The sequence below is a fragment of the Macaca nemestrina genome, chromosome 16, assembly GCF_043159975.1.
Source record: "Macaca nemestrina isolate mMacNem1 chromosome 16, mMacNem.hap1, whole genome shotgun sequence".
In the NCBI taxonomy this organism is placed as follows: domain Eukaryota; kingdom Metazoa; phylum Chordata; class Mammalia; order Primates; family Cercopithecidae; genus Macaca; species Macaca nemestrina.
In genome coordinates, this window is record NC_092140.1 from 71574234 (window position 1) to 71596583 (window position 22350).

At 34.8% G+C, this 22350-nt stretch overlaps 1 long non-coding RNA gene across 1 annotated transcript in view; it reads left to right on the forward strand.

The window, feature by feature from the left end:
* Positions 1–3995, forward strand: part of LOC139359233 (uncharacterized) — a 177003-nt gene extending 173008 nt beyond the window's left edge. The window contains exon 4 of the long non-coding RNA XR_011615156.1: positions 3794–3995. This is a non-coding gene — a long non-coding RNA (uncharacterized lncRNA). The remainder of the gene's footprint in view (positions 1–3793) is intronic.
* The last annotated feature ends 18355 nt before the right edge of the window (positions 3996–22350 follow it).

Consider the following 22350-nt stretch of genomic DNA (forward strand, 5'->3'; position numbering starts at 1 on the left):
TTTTATATTATAGAAAGAGGATGGGGATGTTTTCAAAGATGAATTATTTACTCATTATTTGACAGCTGAACATTAATATTTCTTACCTGGAAATTTGAAAATGAGGTCCCAAAATAACTTATACTTAAATGGATATGAACTTTGATTTCTAGGGTAACCTCCTTTAATCAGTGTAGTAGTGCTAACCTGAACCCTTTTTACTATACCATAATGTATAATGTTCATTCATAATTACTGATTAATAGGATATGAAGTCAGTAAAGTGTTATATCAAAAACAACTGATTTGTTGCCCCTTGCTAATAAGTGGCTGAATTCAACCTTTTAATTCAAGAGTTTTCTGTACATTCATAAAACATTTATTTGTGTCTTCTTAATATTTTATTTCCACTAATTATACATAGCATATTAAATTCAGCTATTACTCAAAGAGACAGTATCCACTGACTGATGAGAATGTAGCATCTTTGTCTCCGTAATACATTACTAGAAATAATGATTTTACAAGTGAGCCACTTCTACATATGCTTGCAGATTCTTTGTCCTATTCTATTGTTTAATGTCTGTTTTATTTGTTTGTTTGGTTCATATTTGCATGTTAGACAAGCAGATGTTATGCTATCTTACATACCACAAAGTATCATTTTAATAAATATTTAAAAAATAAGATTAATGGATCATAACAGTTTCAAATTTTCTTATGATACATTCTTCTTAGGTCTCTTATACCCGGAGTGACCAGATCATTACTTATAGACCAGCTCTATGAAAAAAAAAAAAAAAAAAAAAAAGGTTATATTTGGGTTAAGAACTATAATATTAGTTATGACATATTCCAGATGGAGAGAGAAAGATTCAGCTGAAACTGTTCTCATAACTTGTGGAGTGTGTGAGTGTGTGTGTGTGTTTGTGTGTGTGTGTGTGTGTGTATGAGAGAGAAAGAGTGGGAGAGACAGATACAATTTGTGTATTCATTGTTGTGTGTCTCTGTGAATTAGTCTTATTTCTGCATTTCCAAATTCTACAAGAGAAAATGTTGTGTCTTGAATCTATCTAATTCAATTCAGCTAAATGAAGAAGCTGTAGTACACGAAGCATTTTTCCAGGTGTGCACTGCATCTGTAGAAACATTGTTCCTTGAAATTCTATTTAGTTTGGAAACTCAAAGAGAAGTGAATTGAAATGAGTTTGAAAGTTGAATACTACAAACATTAGAATATGTTCAGTTACAAATGACACAAGGCTCCAACATAAAAACAAAACAAAATAGACCCCACAATACTTGAGATTATGTAAATAAGAAGTAACTGGGTGGGAATTTCTTTAGGCATATTTGGATTTCAGAACTCAATGATAATATTAGTACTTCACTTATGTCAATTTATCAGCTTTTCTTTTCCTTGTGCTGGCTTCATCCTTGGACTTTTCATGGTAACATGAAGTATCATTATCTCATTACCTCCAGGCCCTGAAACTACTCATTCTTCAAAAGGCAGGGGAGGGTGGGGGACAGAATATTTTTTCAAGAAACCCCAGAAAAGATCTCTTTGTGTCTTCTAAGTTTAAATTGGTTCTCATCTTCTCTCAACATATCACAGTGGCCAAGGGAGTAAAATACTTTGACTCTTCAAATCTGACACACAGATTAATCCCTGAGCCAAAAGGAACCAAAACATTCATATTGTTTCTGTCCTAACTATAAGAATATTTCAGAAGCATTTTATAAAGGCCGTGTTGTCTAATCAATTGAGCGCAACTAAACCGATTTCATTGAGAATCAACAATATGCTTAGCATCATGTCTTGTACTTTATCAGAGAAAAGGAAAAATAAGAAGTAATTCATATGTTCCTAATTTAGTTTAGAAGGCAGTCACTCCAACACAAAAGACACTGATACAAATATTAAAGGTGATACAAAATACTTTGGAGTTTAGGAAAGAAATAAATTGTCCTATTGTAATTGAGCATTAAACATTGCTTTTACTTTGAATATATTAGTACTCAAGTATTTTATTTACAATATTGAGGTACTTTATTCCCTACAAAAATAGTGAGGTCAAACCTAAGGATGTGACAAACAATATTTAGTGCAGTGCCCAGAATTTTTCTAGGAATACATGAATATTTCAACATCATTTAGGAAAACAATATTTTATTGTCAGGATAATGAGCTAGGTGCCTATCTACTATTCAGTAGTATGGAGTAGTAATTTTTAAAATTATCAAAGTGATTTCACTTCTTTCAACTGTACCACTACACTAAATTTTAACCATGGCCCTCTCTAAAAGCTTAACTTTAGGCAAGTGAGTTTAATCACATTAAAATTACAATTTCATGACTGAAAATACAGATGTAATGGAAAGTGAAGTGCCAGGCTAGTCAAATCAAAATGCCCATTTTGAAAAATGAAAAACTAAGTAAATAAGAAAAGTACAATAACCATTGAAGTGTGGTGGAGGAGCTATCAAATACAGTATAAATCACCCCTTCCACCAAGGGCTATAGGACACAAAGAACCAGAGCCAGAAATAGATATCTCAATCCTAGTCCTACCACTACATATTTATGAGACTTTAGAATGTTTAGTTTACCTTTACCTACCATAAAATTGGTGCTCATACAAAGAAATCCTCAAGAACCTTCTGTTCATTACGTTAATTATCTAAAAATTAGAGATTGTGAGAAACTAGATAAGGTGGGTATTGATAGGGATATAAAGATTCTTGAGGAGAATTATCACCTGAAGAGAAAAGTAGTTTCTAATAAATCAAGTTAAAGTCCAGGTAACCAAATCAAATTCATATAAATCTTCATGTCTACATTTGTATTGCTTTGTTAAAATGCCAATACACATATCTTGTTTTGTATGCAATATCTCACAGCTTTCATAATAGTCCCATTTCTATAAATGTTTAAAGAGTAACTGGAGATAAGTGATATCATTTAGCTAGGAAAGCAACTTGAAAATCTAGGCTAAATGTAATGTATAGTACTGAAGCATTCTAAGCAGGAATGTAATTAGATTTGGTTATCCACTCTAAGAGGACTATACTTGAGGACGATCCCAGAATTTCTGTTGGGTGAATTTTTATTCAGAAGGGATAGAGACGTATAAAAACCACACACTCTAAATGTAATTGATAGTGAGTGTTTAATTCTTTTTTGTTTGTGTGTTTTGTTTTGGTTTTGGAAAAATCAATAGCATTGCTCAGAAGAATGTGTGAATTCATTCTTTTAAACAGATCTTTAAAGGGCATATATAGTAAACATAATATGTCTAAGAAGGTCAAAGATAGTCAGAATATGTTCAAACTACTAATGCTACTGGGAATACTTTCAAAAAGCATTTTCTGCATTTATTTTTTCAAATAAAATAGTTGCTGAAATTTGAAAGAGATTGCTAGGCCTTCTATGATTCTTACATCATTCAGATCAATGTGAGCAATTTAAGTCTTATCATAGTCATCATTATCAAATATTATTAGATTATACAGGATCTCTGACATCCTGAGCTTTATATGTGTGACTAAAATACTATTTTATACATTTTATTATTTGAATGTAATATTTTGATTATGCTGTAATGGTGTAGGATAACCCTGACTACCCTTCAAGTAAAAGATCTTTCCTGATTGAAACCTCTATTAGCCATATAGCATTTCCATATTTATAGTGCATCGACTTGTACCCTGCCTTTCAATGTTGCTTATTGGAATTTGAACTAAGCTATATTTGTCTAATGGCTGGCAATTTTATGTTGTTTTTTTAATGCAAAATTTCATTGTTTTTCAGAGAGCATCATTTTGACACACAGGAATCCAGCCTATATTTACTGAAGAAAACAATTTGACTGCAATCCTTAAAACATACAACTCATGGTTTCTGTGTTGACAGAATATCATATTAGATGTAGCTGGCACCTGCTAGAATATCATTTTTATTTTTCTACCTGTGTGTTGTAGCAATAAAGGAGGAAACGTTTTTTTGTCTTAGACCTGAATAATAAGAAAATATTTTTTCTTTCAGATTTATGAAAGCAAACACAACTAAATAATAGAAATATGCATTATTAATCTAAGTAAATATGATTTTCCACTTAAATGATACACTTTAAATGAAATATACTTCCAAATAAAAGTTGCCTAATACTGTCAATTTTTAAGACATACTGTGAATTAGATATCGGGCATAGTGATAAGATACAATATATAATGGTTATTTCACCATAAATAATTTCAAGTCAATGCACTTACTGTATGTAAGAGTAGTTATGTTGTATAAGCCAACTGAAATTTTATGTTGATTATCAGAAAAGCAGGAAATAGAAAAGTCAAAATCAATAAGAAAATGAAAAGTGAAAATACCATAAAAAGTGTAAATATCCTGTTGCATGTTTCTGAAATGATTTTCACCTTTAGAGATTTTTCTCTCCTATGAAGATTTTTCTCTCCTATGAATCTCTCTAGGAAGATTTTTCTCTCCTATGAAGAAGTATCACAGATAGTATCTGCAGTGTACTATATTATTCTTATTCTCAATTACTAAAGAACATAGAAACCATAAGAACTTCAAAACAACATTATACCAGCTTGATTATAAACATGTGGACACTGAAATGAAACATCTTATTCTTCACTAGGGAAGAAATTTCCTAAAGAGGATAAAAAAGTTCTCAACCGACATTTGATACAGTCTTCCAAATTTTAGCTGTTACCTAGTTTAATACTGCTAGGCTAAAGGAAAGAAGACAAGAACCCTGCATACTTAGGCACGGTGAGACTCTAAGCCATTGGGAACTGCATGTGGTTTAGTGGAATGCAGAGCACAGTTAAGCAGGATATACATATTCTAAAGTTTGAAAGCTATTTGTAAAATTCAGAGAATTCAAACTCTACCCTCTAGGCAAATTTTAATTAAATAAAAAGTAATGATTGCATATTCTCTTAGTAAACATTTTTTAAATCCACAAAATAATTATTTCAAAAATGAGTAACACTGAATATTTACTGTATATTAAATGATATCACCGTGTCAATGTTGTAGAGGTTCAGGGTTGTGGTATTTGCAGTTCACTCTCAAACTGTTGAGCAAATAATAATAGTGATATTATAAGATGTGTGCTTGTTTATGTAGCTTTGTGTATATGTGTCTGTATTGAGTGAGAAAGCAAGTATTTCAAAATATGAATGCTATGAGTATATATATTTCAATTTTTAAAAGAAAAACTGGAAAGATAAACAGTTATATTGTTTCATGAAAATTTATTTTTATTAGATTTGTAATAGATTGGAGAAGGTCATTTCATTTTTTGAAGAATAGTTATTATTTAAAATTTTTCAAATACTTTAAATAGAGCAAAAATAAATAATAATTTTAGGGAAACCTATAGTTGTTTATGTTATATTTTATTTGATGAACTTGAAGTACTAATAGCATTTATTGACTTAAGCTGAACAACATACTTGGAAACACGTTAAGTTCAGTAAGTTAAAACAACCATGTCCTGCTTAGTCTCACTGTAAGCCTACTTACGTTTAAAAAATCTAATGCTAGTTCAATGGTAAATAAATTCAATAAATAATTGAGGTGATTAAATTTTCTACCCTAACACATTTTATTTTGAATTCTATTTGAAAGAAAAAAATACTAACAGCATAGAGATCAAATTCAGCTACCTATTTTTTCAACGTTTAAATATGCATTTATTGTCTACAGTTTGCTAAGCTTGTGGTGATTTCTAGGGCTATAAACATAAATTTATTCATGGATCTTAAGTGGCTCATGAACATTAGTAAAGCATATTTGTCAGCCGAGCATAGTGCCTCATACCTGTAATCCCAACACTGGGAGGCTGAGGTGGAAGTATCACTTAAAGCGGGGAGTTCAAGAACAGCCTGGTAAAACATAGCGAGACACTGTCTCTACCAAAAACAACCAATAAAAGTTAGCCAAGAGTGGCTGCACCTGTAGTTACTCAGGAGCCTGTGATTGGAGGATAAGTTGAGCACAGGAGTTTGAGATGGCAGTGAGCTATGATCATGCCACTGTACTCCAGCCTGATCGACAGAACAAGAGCCTGTCTCTAAAATCAATCTGTAGGTCTATGTATAGATATATATGTCAAGATAACTTTACTTTGTAGATTACTAGTTTATTTGTTTATTTGCTTATTTTTTTTAATGTATTCATTAGGAGGTATATATAATGTGTTTTGGGGGTCTTAAGAATAGTAAACATAGAGTGAAAAAGAAAGAATATTCGTGTTAAAATTCCTAAAATAAAGTATTAAACTTATCTATGAAAGGTATGCATTTCTGTCTGATATTTTATATGAAATAATAGGAACATAATCATATATAATATTTTCTATAAAATGCTTAACAGGTTTTCATAACTTAAATTGTACTTATATATATATATATATATATATATATATATATATATATATATATATTTTTTTTTTTTTTTTTTTTTTTTTTTTTTTTTTTTTTTGAGGTGGAGTCTTGCTCTGTCACCCAGGCTGGAGTGCTGTGGCCGGATCTCAGCTCACTGCAAGCTCCGCCTCCCGGGTTCCCGCCATTCTCCTGCCTCAGCCTCCCGAGTAGCTGGGACTACAGGCGCCCGCCACCTCGCCCGGCTAGTTTTTTGTATTTTTTAGTAGAGACGGGGTTTCACCGTGTTAGCCAGGATGGTCTCGATCTCCTGACCTCGTGATCCGCCCGTCTCGGCCTCCCAAAGTGCTGGGATTACAGGCTTGAGCCACCGCGCCCGGCCTGTACTTAATATTTTAAAACTATTAGAAAAATCACAAATATCAGAATTTCCTATGAGAAATAGGTACAATGCTATCCCAAAGGAATTTAGAAAGGTTTTCTTTATTAGTCAAAGAGACATTTCCAAATATATTCAGATTTCTGTGTCATTAACATATTCACCTATAGCCTTATGAATATTTGAGTTTCTATCTAGATTGTTTTACCATACTGTATTGTATGTGCTTATATTCTTCTTAAAAAGAAATATGGTTTCCCCAGTTTGTTTTTCTTGAAATTATCTAGTTTGAATTTCATTATGAGGAAATTCTATAAAGAATTATTGGGAATATTTGACTCAGACAGACTGCATTCTGGTACTCTTTTTTTGATATTTCATTATTTAAAATGCATTTCAAAAATAGCATCACATTGGTTTAGAACAAAATAGAATGTCTGACATTGACTTTGTCTTGACTTTAAAAAATACAGATTATTTAATATAAGAACTTGTAATTTTGGCGTACATCATTGTTTTTTATTTTAAAAATTAGCTCAGTTTGATTTAATAAAATTCGACTAAGTGTATTTCTGTGGAATTATCTAATGCAAAGCACATTCTTTTTACCGTATTTAACACCAATAAAATTGTGAGGCTCTGTAGCTATGATATACTTTAGAAATTCAATAAAATTTTGTAAAATAGTAGAGAATTGGGTTAACAAATTAGAGCTTTAGACCAATATTCCACAAGGAACAAGTTCACATATTTCCATCTTGAACATTTTTACTTTCGGATCTTTGAGATTCAGAATTGACTCTTTTAATATTTACTAATTTTTATTTTTAATTATTTTAGGTATATAATAATTGTATATATTTATGAGGATGTAATATTCTGTGACAGGCATAAAATGCATAATGATCAAATTAGGGAACTTGAAATGATAAGCACTTCAAGCACTTATCACTTCTTTGTGTTTAGAAATATTCCAATCCCACCCAATTAGTTACTTAAAACATATAATAAATTCTTATAAACTAAGTTCACACTATTGTACTACTGATTACTAGATTGTATTCATTCTAACTGTATTATTTCTATCTGATAACCATCCCCATATTAAACCCCCATCCCCTCTACCTTTCACAGCTTCTGGTAATTATCACTCTACTCTCTATCTCCATAGGTTCAACCTTTCAAAAATTTCTTAGCTCCCACATATAAGTGAGAATATGTGAAATGTATATTTCTGTGCTTGACTTATTTCATTTAACATAATGTCTTCCAATTATATTTATGTTGTTACAAGTGAAAGGATATCTTTATTTTTATAGTTGAATAATATTTATTGTGTATGTTTACCACATTTCCTTTTTCATTCATCTGTTGTTGAACAATCAGGTTGATTTCATATCTTGGCTATTGTGAACCATGGTACAATAAACATGAAAGTACAGATATCTCTTCACTATATCACTCCTCTTCTCTTCTTTCTTTCTTTTTCTTCTTTCTTCCTTCTTCCTTCTTTCTTCTTTCTTCTCCTTCTTGTTCTTCTTCTCCTTCTCCTTATTTCTTCTCCTTCTTCTCCTTCTCCTCCTCTTCCTCCTCCTCCTTCTCTCTTCTTCTTCTCCTCCTTCTTCCTCCTCCTTCTTCTTCCTCCTCCTTCTTCTTTCTCCTCTTTCTTCCCTCCTCCTCCTCCTTCTCCTCCTTCTCCTCCTCCTCCTCCTCCTTCTTCTTTTCTTTCTTTCTTTCTTTCTTTCTTTCTTTCTTTCTTTCTTTCTTTCTTTCTTTCTCTTTCTTTCTTTCTTTCTTTCTTTCTTTCTTTCTTTCTCTCTTTCTTTCTTTTCTTTCTTTCTTCTTTCTTTTCTTTCTTTCTTCTTTCTTTCTTTCTTTCTTTCTCTCTCTCTCTCTCTCTCTCTCTCTCTCTCTCTCTCTCTCTCTCTCTTTCCTTTCTTTCTTCTTTTATGATATATAGCCAAAAGTGGAATTGCTAGGTCATATAGTGTTTCTATATTTTTAGTTTTTTGAGGAACTTTCATACAAGTCTCCATAGTGGTTGCACTAATTTACATTCCCACCAACAGTGTTTAAGTTTCCCCTTTGCCCACATCCTCAGCAGTATTTGTTTTTGTCTGTCTGATAAAAGTCATTTTAGCTGGGGTGAGATGACATCTTGTTGTAGCTTTGATTTGTATTTCTCCAATGATTAGTTTCACTGAACATTTTTTCATATACCAATTGGTCATTTGTTTGTGTTCTTTCAAAAATGTCTATTCAGTTTAAAATAATTGGTTATGTTATTGCAAGTTTTTACAAGTTAAAAACCCAACAAAATACACACAAAAACTAAAAAGCAACAAATTAAATATTCTACCAGAGAAAGTAACTTTTAAATAAATGGAGACAGGAAGAAAGAAAGAGTGGATCAATTAAACATTCAGAAAACAAATAACAAAATGGCAGTAGTAAGTCTTTACCTATCAATAATAACATTGAATGTAAATGGGCCAAATTCTCCCAAAAAGACATAAAGAGTTTCATTAATTTAAAAAAGACCCAACTATGTACTGCCAACAACTCACTTCGTCAATAAAGACGTACATCATCTGAAAACAAGAGGGAGGGAAAAAGTTATTCCATACAAATGGAAGTCGAAAAAGAGCAGGAATAGCTATGGTTATATCAGATAAAATAGACGTCAAAACAAAAGCTGTTAAAAGAGATAAAGAGGGTTATTATATAATGATAAATGAGTCAATTCAGCAACAAGATACAGCAATTATAAATGTATGTATGCCATTTATTTTAAGTCAATATTTATCTGACAGTTAAATTATATGCATTCATTGAAGACATTATAAAGATTAACCTCATTAAATCATCCCCTACAAAAAGCACACTGAGAGTTTCAAATGGCATATGAATCAACAATGTTGTTATAAATAGACCTTCAGAGTATGCCAACATCTCTGCAGCAGCATCTGGAATCTCACCAATAGGGTCTTGGATTGTCCATCCCACAACAACATCCATTAAAATCAGCAACATTTAAAACATTTCAGAGAAATTTCCTTTATAATAGCTATCAGGAAGTTGCAGAGTGGCTATTAAGTACATCACCCTTTGTAAATGAATCTGCTGGATGGGACTTCTTATACGTATGTCATCATAGTTTTGCTCAACTAATAATAATTTTTCCCTACATTTAAGAAAAAACAGTGATCTGCTCTGAAAGTGAACTTCAAAGGCTGGAGTAGAGGTTTATGAGATATTTGTATATCAGTCCTTGAATCAATAAAAATATTATAAAGATATTATAAAACAAATATATATGTAAAACCAATTTTTCACATTTGGAGAGTCAATATGAAACACACAACCAACAAAGACAGACCAGAAAATCATAAACCAAGATACAGACCATAGAAATACATACCAGCAGAAAACAATGAAACAGGGCTAAGTCTGAATCAACTGAAGAAATAAGCAAAGGGTTGTAGAAGAGGTAAGCTGAAACAAAATACAGCCGACAGCTAGAATTTTTGTTGGGGTATTTAGAATTTTGACTGTAGCCTGAGCAAAAATGATTTTCCTCTATTCTGACTTTGCAACTGACTGAGCCAGTTTCTTGCGCTTTCTTGCTTTCCTGAGTATCTTTACAATAACACGCCTATCACCCGAGAAAACCTGATTGTCTCTATTTCTTTCACACTTAGAGTCAAATAACATACATTCACTACAAAAGCTGCTTGAGGAAAGCAGTCTGTGCTGAATAAAATATGCAGCTTGTCCAAGCTGATCAGTACAGGAACAGAAAAAGGCATACACATTGATGTTTTTAAAAATACAATAATGCTAAAGATTGAAAGGAAAGGTGAAACACTGGGTTAGGAAGTAATGTGATATGCTACAGTACATATCACAGAAATATGAAGAATTTTTTTAAGTTTATTATTCCTGTATAATGTTTTCTGTGGCTGGAATGTGGAAAGTTTAAAGTGGTTTCCATAGGTAATTTCACTGAATACAGTACATCTGAAAAATCAACATAAACTGACTTTCAAACTAGTGAGATTCTTTCACATTAGTACATTTTCAACGTAGTTACAATGTAGAGAGCAAGTACCTATTATTTGTAAGGATGGGTCTCTTTCCTATAAAATGAAGCATTACAGTATATCTAGCCCAGAATCCAAATTTGTGGATTTGAGGCTAAACTCATCTTGAATGGACAGCTATTTTTAGTTATTTATTTTAAATTCTAGTCATTTGAGAAATCTGGTAACACTAGAAATGCCAGAAAAAAAAAAAAATGCTCAGTTCTAACTGGGATTTCTATCAATGTTTCCAACCATTAGTGACATGATTCTAACATTTAATTTCTTCTTGAATATGGCCAGTCCAAAATGATATCTTAAGGGAATAAAAATGTGGAACTATAAAAACAGTGGTGATTGGAAGATTTTATGAAGACAATGAAAATATGTGTATATTATTTTTATGAATATCTTGCATTTTGTTTTCTTTGAAATCCTACAGGATTTTTAGAATTACAAATAATGGCTAATAAACACAGATGTAAAAATAACATTTTTTTTTTCTTTATTTTAAGGTGTGTGTGCATGTGTTAGCATGCTGCTATTTGTAAGGTCATATTTGGCATTTCTAATACCTAACAATGGGTGAAATTTCCCCAAACATTTTTTCTGGGGGCCACCCTCTTCCTATTTTAAGTTCATGTGCTTCGGGTGAAAGTCTACCTCTGATTATTGGATTGAACACATGGAGGCTATTAATTGTATACCAGAAAATAAGAAACATGTCTGGAGAATAATAATTATTAATATTATTATACACATTTTATTATACTTCAAGCAATTTTTCAAGAGGGCTTTAAACTGTTTTATTTTTAATTTTTACTTTAAATTTTTGTGAGTACATAGTAGGTATATATATTTATAAGGTACATGAGTTGTTTTGAGAGAATGGATACCCCATATCTCACGATTTGCTTATTTCAAGTGGGTTTTAAACTTGAAAGAAATTATCCCTATATATAATTAAGCTTCTCAGGTATATTTTTTTCTTTGAAAATATCCATAATGGTTCTATTTACATTTTATTATAGCAATGATTTTTCATGTGAGTGCTGAGATTGCATTTTAGTAATTAGCTTATTTTACATAACTAGCTGTATGTAGACCCAGAAAAATTTCAGCCCTCATTATCTGAAGCTAATTTTACTGAGAAAAACTAAATTATTCTACTTATAGAAACATAAACATTAAAATATACCTCTCCTTATAATGATGAGAATCATCACAAAGGGGATGAGAGTTTTCTTGCTTTATAATGAGAGATTGATGCAGGATATAATAAAAATATTTTTTTCCTATGTTTTCAACTACTCCATAAGCTTTCTGAATAAAAATAATCATTCCTGACCTCCCTTATATTCCCTACATACAGCTCCCTTATTGTATATTCAGTGGGTATTTGTGGCATGAATGAAAGTTTTCCACATAAGGAAAGCCATTCTACATTAGACGAAGAGGGTTTATATATTAGCAATTATCCTTTAAGTTCCAAAGTAACTGAGAGAAAATAAATATAATTCTGTTGCAACTTCACTTTTTCTTTCTTTTTTTTTTTTTTTTTTTTTTTTTTTTTTGAGACGGAGTCTCGCTCTGTCACCCAGGCTGGAGTGCAGTGGCCGGATCTCAGCTCACTGCAAGCTCCGCCTCCCGGGTTTACACCATTCTCCGGCCTCAGCCTCCCGAGTAGCTGGGACTACAGGCGCCCGCCACCTCGCCCGGCTAGTTTTTTGTATTTCTTAATAGAGACGGGGTTTCACCGGGTTAGCCAGGATGGTCTCCATCTCCTGACCTCGTGATCCGCCCGTCTCGGCCTCCCAAAGTGCTGGGATTACAGGCTTGAGCCACCGCGCCCGGCCAACAACTTCACTTTTTCAAGAGAGTTTTGATGTGCCTCTCTTGATATCTTTCAGGGAAAAAAAAAATGAATGCAATACTGTCTTGCTTTCACAGGTCTTGCTAAAAATGCTCTAGGATCCTGAAATCAGGGTCCACCATAAATATTTAATTCATAGCTTCCTTACTCTTCCATCTATTAGTCTCAGCACAGTACTCAGCAAAGTGGGGGCTCAGTTTAATTTTTATTAATGATTATCATCCAATATACATGTTTGAGAAGAGGCTAGCCACTTCTTAGATACGAGCAGAGTTAGTGATTTACGCAAACCTTAAGATGGAATTAGACTTTTTAGCTGCATAAGTTGGAATACATATTACAGAACCATCAGTAGAGTTGCTTAGTCAGGTTAGGCTTTATTTTTTTTTTCTGACAAAATATGGACCCCAGAATAGGCAGTGCAAGACTAATACAATAGTTCAATTATAACAGAGTTGCAGGTTTCTTCGTCCTTGACACTTTGTCATTGTCAACCTGTGGCTTTTACCTTTATACTCATAGTATGGCTTTTGTACCACAGACATCACATTCATGTCCCCAGCAGACACAAAAAAAGAATTAAGGCCCCAAAATGAACATCTCTTAAGAACTTTGACTTTTAATTAGAAAAACAGTAACTTTTCTTAAATCTTTATTTAGTACATTTCTGTATATGTAACTGTTCAGAACAGAAATAAGCCACCCCTAACTATATGGAAGCCTTACACATGGAATTTTTATCTGGGCTCACTGTCACTATGAACAAAATAGGGTTGTCTAAGTCTGTGGAGGGGCCATATCTGCTGAGGGCCTTCTTACGGATCATAACATAGAGAAGAACTTCACATGGTGACAGGGGAAGAGAATGTCAACTCAGGTCTCTCTTCCTCTTATTTTTTTAATTTTTAAAATTGTCTAATAATAAATGTACATATTTATCATGGGTGTATAGTAATGTTTTGTTAAATATAATATAAAGAGATCAGATCACAATAACTTTGTATCCTTTAACAAATCTCTCCCTATACCTCTCTTCCACCTATCCTTTCCAGCCTCTGTTATTCTGTTATTCTCTGTTCTGCTCGCTTGCTTGCATGCGTTCATTTTCTTTCTTTCTTTCTCTCTTTCTTTCTTTCTTTCTTTCTTTCTTTCTTTCTTTCTTTCTTTCTTTCTTTCTTTCTTTCTTTCTTTCTTTCTTTCTTTCTTTTTTTCTTTCTTTTTCTTTCTTTCTTTCCTTTCTTTTCTTTCTTTCTTTTCTCTCTTTCTCTCCTTCCTTCCTTCCTTCCTTCCTTCCTTCCTTCCTTCCTTCCTTCCTTCCTTCCTTCCTTCCTTCCTTTTTCTTTTGACAGTCTTGCTCTGTTGCCCAGGCTGGAGTGCAATAGCATAATCTTGGCTCACTGTAGTCTCCACCTCCCAGGTTCAAGGGATTCTCCCTGCCTCAGCCTCCCAGGTATCTGGGATTACAGGCACCCACCACCATGCCTGGCTAATTTTTGTATTTTTAGTAGAGATGGAGTTTCGCCATGTTGGCCAGGCTCTGGTCTCAAACACTTAACCTCAGGTGATCCACCCACCTCTGCCTCCCAAAGTGCTGGGATTACAGGCATGAACTACCACACTGGCCTCTACTTTTTACTTCTAAGATACTAGCTTTTTTTAGCTTCCACATATGATTGTTTAACTTTCTGTTCCTGTCTTATTTCATGTAACATAAGGTCTTCCAGGTCCATCTATGTCGCCACCAATGACATGATTTCATTATTTTTTATGGCTAAATAGTATTCCATTGTGTCTATATACCACATTGTCTTTATCCCTTTGCTGTTAGGATACCTAATTTCATTCTATATCGTGTCTATTATGAATAGTGCTGCAATAAACATGGGGGTGCAGATGTCTCTTCAATGTAATGATTTTCTTTTCTTTAGATAAATTCCCAGTAGTGAGATTGGTGAATCATATGGTGGTTCAAACTAAATAATCCAATTTAAAAATGAGGAAATAATCTGAATAGATATTTCTCAAAAGAAGACATAAAAATGGACAAGAAATATATGAAAAAATGTTCAACATCAGTAATCATCAGGAAAGTGCAAATCAAAACTATAATGAGATATTATCTCCCCCAGTTAGGATGACTTCTCAAAAAGACAAAAATAATGAATGTTGGCAATAATGTGGAGAAAAGATAACTCTTACAAACTGTGAGAATTTAAGCTACTTCATCCAACATGGAGAACAATATTGAGATGCCTCCAAAAACTGCAAATAAAACTACCATATGGCACACTTTGGGAGGTTGAGATGGGTGGATCACAAGGTCAGGAGTTCGAGACCAGCCTGGCCAACATATTGAAACCCCATCTCTACTAAAACTAACAAATAAACAAACAAAAACTTATTAGGTTCCAAGATGGCTGAATAGGAACAGCTCCAGTCTACAGTTCCCAGTGTGAGCAATGAAGAAGATAGGTGATTTCTTCATTTCCAACTGAGGTACCAGGTTCATCTCACTGGGGCTTGTCAGAGACTGGGTGCAGGACAGTGGGTGCAGCCAACAGAGTGTGAGTTGAAGCAGGGCAGGGCATCACCTCACTCTGGAAGTTCAAGGGGTGGGGGAATTCCCTTTCCTAGCCAAGGGAAGCCATGACAGATGGTACCTGGAAAATCGGGACACTCCCACCCCAATACTGCGCTTTTCCAATGGTCCTAGCAAATGGCACAGCAGGAGATTATATCTCACATCTGGCTTGGACGGTCCCTCGCACATGGAGCCTCATTCGCTGCTAGCACAGCAGTCTGAAATCAAACTGCAAGGCAACAGCGAGGCTGGGGGTGGGGTGTTTGTCATTGCTGAGGCTTAAGTAGGTAAACAAAGCAGCCAGGAAGCTTGAACCGGGAGGAGCCCACCGCAGCTCAAGGAGGCCTGCCTGCCTCTGTAGACTCCACCTCTGGAGACAGGGCACAGCCAAACAAAGGCAGCAGAAACCTCTGAAGATTTAAATGTTCCTTTCTGACAGCTTTGAAGAGAGTAGTGGTTCTCCCAGCATGGAGTTTGAGATCTGAGAACAGACAGACTGCCTTCTCAAGTGCGTCCCTGACCCCTGAGTAGCCTAACTGGGAGACACCTCTGAGTAGGGGCTGACTGACACCTCATACAGCTGAGTGCCCCTCTGAGACGAAGCTTCCAGAGGAACGATCAGGCAGCAATATTTGAGGTTCTGTAATATTTTCTGTTCTGCAACCTCCACTGGTGATACCAAGGCAAACAGAGTCTGGAGTAGACCTCCAGCAAACTCCAACAGACCTGCAGCTGAGGGTCCTGACTGTTAGAAGGAAAACTAACAAACAGAAAGGACATCCACATCAAAACCCCATCTGTACGCCACCATCATCAAAGACCAAATGTAGATAAAACCACAAAGATGGGGAGAAACCAGAACAGAAAAGCTGAAAATTCTAAAAATCAGAGCACCTCTCCCCCTCCAAAGGAATGCAGCTCCTCTCCAGCAACAGAACAAAGCTGGACAGAGAATGACTTTGACAAGTTGAGAGAAGAAGGCTTCAGATGATCAAACTTCTCAGAGATAAAGGAGGAAGTTTGAACCCATTGCAAAGAAGCTAAAAACATTGAAAAAATAGAAGAATGGCTAACTAGACAAACAAGTGTAGAGAAGTCCTTAAATGACCTGATGGAGCTGAAAACCATGGCATGAGAACAATGTGATGTATGCACAAGCTTCAGAAGCTGATTCGATCAACTAGAAGAAAGGGTATCAGTGATTGAAGATCAAATGAATGAAATGAAGTGAGAAGAGAAGTTTAGAGAAAAAAGAGTAAAAAGAAACAAACAAAACCTCCAAGAAATATGGGACTATGTGAAAAGACCAAATCTACGTCTGATTGGTGTCCCTGAAAGTGACGGGGAGAATGGAACCAAGTTGGAAAACACTCTTCAGGATATTATCCAGGAGAATTTCCCCAACCTAGCAAGGCAGGCCACCATTCAAATTCAGGAAATACAGAGAACGCCACAAATATACTCCTCAAGAAGAGCAACTACAAGACACATAATTGTCAGATACACCAAAATTGAAATGAAGGAAATTAAGGACAGCCATAGAGAAAGTTCGGGTTACCCATAAAGGGAAGTCCATCAGGCTAACAACGGATCTCTCAGCAGAAACTCTACAAGCCAGAAGAGAGTGGGGGTCAATATTCAACATTCTTAAAGAAAATAATTTTCAACCCAAAATTTCATATCCAGCCAAACTAAGCTTCATAAGTGAAGGAGAAATAAAATCCTTTACAGACAAGCAAATGCTGACAGATTTTGTCACCACCAGGCCTGCCCTACAAGAGCTCCTGAAGGAAGCAATAACATGGAAAGGAACAACTGATTTCAGCCACTGCAAAAACATGCCAAATTGTAAAGACCATCGATGCTAGGAAGAAATCGCATCAACTAACGAGCAAAATAATCAGCTAGCATCAAAATGACAGGATCAAATTCACACATAACAATATTAACCTTAAATGTAAATGGGCTAAATGCTCCAATTAAAAGACACAGACTGGCAAATTGGATAAAGAGTCAAGACCTATCAGTGTGCTGTATTCAGGAGACCCATCTCACATGCAGAGATACACATAGGCTCAAAGGGAAGGAGGAAGATCTACCAAGCAAATGGAAAACAAAAAAAGGCAGGAGTTGCAATCCTAGTCTCTGATAAAACAGGCTTTAAACCAACAAAGATCAAAAGAGACAAAGGCCATTACATAATGGTAAAGGGATCAATTCAGCAAGAAGAGTTAACTTTCCTAAACATATATGCACCCAATACAGGACCACCCAGATTCGTAAAGCAAGTCCTTAGAGACCTACAGAGAGACTTAGACTCCCACACAATAATAACGGGATTCTTTAACACCCCACTGTCAACATTAGACAGATCAATGAGACAGAAAATTAAAAAGGATATCCGGGAATTGAAGTCAGCTCTTCACCAAACAGACCTAATAGACATCTACAGAACTCTCCACCCCAAATCAACAGAATATACATTCTTCTCAGCACCACATCGCACTTATTCCAAAATTGACCACATAGTTGGAAGTAAAGCACTCCTCGGCAAATGTAAAAGAACAGAAATTATAACAAACTGTCTCTCAGACCACAGTGCAATCAAACTAGAACTCAGGATTAAGAAACTCACTCAAAACCGCTCAAGTACATGGAAACTGAACAACCTGCTCCTGAATGACTACTGGGTACATAACAATATGAAGGCAGAAATAAAGATGTTCTGTGAAACCAGTGAGAACAAAGACACAACATACCAGAATCTCTGGGACACATTTAAAGCAGTGTGTAGAAGGAAATTTATAGCACTAAATGCCCACTATAGAAAGCAGGAAAGATCTAAAATTGACACCCTAATATCAGAATTAAAAGAACTAGAGAAGCAAGAGCAAACAAATTCAAAAGCTAGCAGGAGGCAAGAAATAACTAAGATTGGAGCAGAACTGAAGGAGATAGAGACACAAAAACATTAAAAAATCAATGAATCTAGGAGCTTGTTTTATGAAAAGATCAACAAAATTGATAATCTGCTAGGAAGACTAATAAAGAAGAAAAAAGAGAAGAATGAAATAGATGAAATAAAAAATGAGAAAGGGGATATCACCACCGATTGCACTGAAATACGAACTACCATCAGAGAATACTATAAACACCTCTATGCAAATAAATTAGAAAATCTAAAAGAAATGGATAAATTCCTGGACACATACACCTTCCCAAGACTAAACCAGGAAGAAGTTGACTCCCTGAATAGATCAATAATAGGCTCTGAAATTGACACAATGTTTAAGAGCCTACCAATCAAAAAGTGTCCAGGACCAGATGGATTCACAGCTGAATTCTACCAGAGGTAAAAGGAGGAGCTGGTACCATTCCTTCTGAAACTATCCCAATCAACAGAAAAAGAGGGAATCCTCCCTAACTCATTCTATGAGGCCAGCATCATCCTAATACCAACGCCTGGCGAAGATACAACAAAAAAAGAGAATTTTAGACCAATATCCCTGATGAATATTGATGCAAAAATCCTCAATAAAATACTGGCAAACTGAATCCAGCAGCACATCAAAAAGCTTATCCACCATGATCAAGTGAGCTTCATCCCTGGGATGCAAGGCTGGTTCAACATATGCAAATCAATAAACGTAATCCAGCATATAAACAGAATCAAAGACAAGAACCACATGATTATCTCAATAGATGCAGAAAAGGCCTTTGACAAAATTCAACAGCCCTTCATGCTAAAAACTCTCAATAAATTACGTATCGATGGGACGTATCTCAAAACAATAAGAGCTATTTATGACAAACCCACAGCCAATATCATCCTGAATGGGCAAAAACTGGAAGCATTCCCTTTGAAAACTGGCACAAGACAGGGATACCCTCTCTCACCACTCCTATTCAAGATAGTGTTGCAAGTTCTTGCCAGGGGAATCAGGCAGGAGAAAGAAATAAAAGGCATTCAATTAGGAAAAGAGGAAGTCAAATTTTCCCTGTTTGCAGATGACATGATTGTATATTTAGGAAACCCCATCGTCTCAGCCCCAAAACTCCTTAAACTGATAAGCAACTTCAGCAAAGTCTCAGGATACAAAATTAGTGTGCAAAAATCACAAGCATTCCTATACACCAATAACAGACAAACAGAGAGCCAAATCATGAGTGAACTCCCATTCACAATTGCTTCAAAGAGAATAAAATACCTAGGAATCCAACTTACAAGGGATGTGAAGGACCTCTTCAAGGAGAACTACAAACCACTGCTCAACGAAATAAAAGAGGATACAAACAAATGGAAGAAAATTCCATACTCGTGGACAGGAAGAATTAATATCATGAAAATGGTCATACTGCCCAAGGTAATTTATAGATTCAATGCCATCCCCATCAAGCTACCAATGATTTTCTTCACAGAATTTGAAAAAGCTACTTTAAATTTCATATGGAACCAAAAAAAGTCCACATTGCCAAGACAATACTAAGCCAAAGGAGCAAAGCTGGAAGCATCACGCTACCTGACTTCAAACAGCATGGCACTGGTACCAAAACAGAGATATAGACCAATGGAACAGAATAGAGTCCTCAGAAATAATACCACACATCTACAACCATCTGATCTTTGACAAACCTGACAAAAAACAAGAAATGGGGAAAGGATTCCCTATTTCATAAATGGTACTGGGAAAACTGACTAGCCACATGCAGAAAGCTGAAACTGGACCCCATCCTTACACCTTAAACAAAAATTAATTCAAGATGGATTAAAGACTTAAATGTTAGACCTAAAACCATAAAAACCCTAGAAGAAAACCTAGGCAATACCTTTCAGGACATAGGCATGGGCAAGGAATTAATGACTAAAACACTAAAAGCAATGACAACAGAAGCCAAAATTGACAAATGGGTCTAATTAAACTAAAAAATTTCTGCACAGCAAAAGAAACTACCATCAGAGTGAACAGGCAACATACAGAATGGGAGAAAATTTTTGCAATCTACTCATCTGACAAAGGGCTAATATCCAGAATCTACAAAAAAACATAAATTTATAAGAAAAAAGCAAACAACTCCATCAAAAAGTGGGCAAAGTATATGAACAGACATTTCTCAAAAGAAGACATTTATGCAGCCAACAAACACATGAAAATATACTCATCATCACTGGCCATCAGAGAAATGCAAATCAAAACCACAATGAGACACCATCTTGTAACGGTTAGAATGGCAATCATTAAAAAGTCAGAAACCAACAGGTGCTGGAGAGGATGTGGAGAAATAGGAACACTTTTACACTGTTGGTGGGACTGTAAACTAGTTCAACCATTGTGGAAGACAGTGTAGTGATTCCTCAATGATTTAGAACTAGAAACACCATTTGACCCAGCCATCCCATTACTGGCTATATACCCGAAGGATTAAAATCATGCTGGTATAAAGACACATGCACACATATGTTTATTTCGGCACTATTCACAATAGCAAAGAGTTGGAAGCAACCCAAATGTCCATCAATGATAGACTGGATTAAGAAAATGTGGCACATATACACCATGGAATACTATGCAGCCATAAAAAGGATGAGTTCATGTCCTTTGTAGGGACATGGATGAAGTTGGAAACCATCATTCTCAGCAAACTATCGCAAAGACAAAAAACCAAACACCGCATGTTCTCACTCATAGATGGGAATTGAACAATGAGAACACTTGGACACAGGAAGGGGAACATCACACACCGGGGCCTGTCTTGGGGTGGGGGAAAAGGGGAGGGAGGGAGCATTAGGAGATATACCTAATGTAAATGACAAGCTAATGGGTGCAGTACACTAATATGGCACATGCGTACACATGTAACAAACCTGCATGTTGTGCACATGTACCCTAGAACTTAAAGTATAATAAAAATAATGATAATAATTTTATCAAAAAATCTCTATACACACAGAGCACTACAAAGTTACTATATAACCATCCTCACTCAAAACTTTGGTCCAGGTAATAGCCCTTAAAGTAAATAGATCCAGATGAAACAGCTGGAATTTTAGAAGCGAGGGTTTTAAACATTGCTCCTGGAGATCAGAAATGTCCACTTCAACAGCGTAGTTAGCATGGAAATAACAAAAGCATGAAAGCCAAATATATGGACCAGGAATAAATCAGAGCTGGTCAGTGATAAATGCAATTGTTAAAGCAGTCAGGGGAGAATGCGATGTGAAGATAAGATGGAATGGGAATATATGAGACAGCCAATGTGTATGATTCAAAAAAAAAAATCATTTAAAACAGCATTGTAACATGTATGTGAACAGACTGCCTAATCTATTTTAAGTTCCACAACTTATTATTATTATTTTATATGTATTTTTGTTTGTAGTATACTAGCCTTAATTTGGTGATTATTCATTAAGATAGGGTACATAATTTTGTTTTTGAGAAATGAGATCATATGGTAAAATCATGAGACATTTAGAAAGTCATAATATAGAAAAATCACTGCAGAGAGTAAAACTCCTGTAAAGTTGACAGTTTTGTTTCATAAGCTTGTACTTGACACAAATTCTAGAATGATCAGGGAACATAGTAAAACATTTAATCCCTATCTAGTCTTTTCTTTTAATATACACGTAAGTATACTTTTCAATAGCACCATAAAATATTCCAATTTAATGACTTGAATGGATTATAATTTGGTAACAACTCTCACCAAAAAATTTCCTTATTTATTCTTAAGTATCTGTTCTTTATTCTTTGCCTAACCTGCCTTCTGTACTTCATGGAAAGTTTCCCTCTCTATGTACTGAAATCTCTGTTTTGCATATGGTAAATAATATATGCCTATTCAAACTATGAATTTTGACACTATCAAAAAAATCCTAAACCGTTAAATAACTCTTTTACTATTATACAGAACTGAATATAAACTTAACTCTCTGACTATCTCTTATCTAAAACACTAAGGATATTGCTTATGCTTTAAACCAATGTTGGCAGGAAGAAAAAAAATAGGCAAAAATAAATATCACACAAATGTAGTTCAT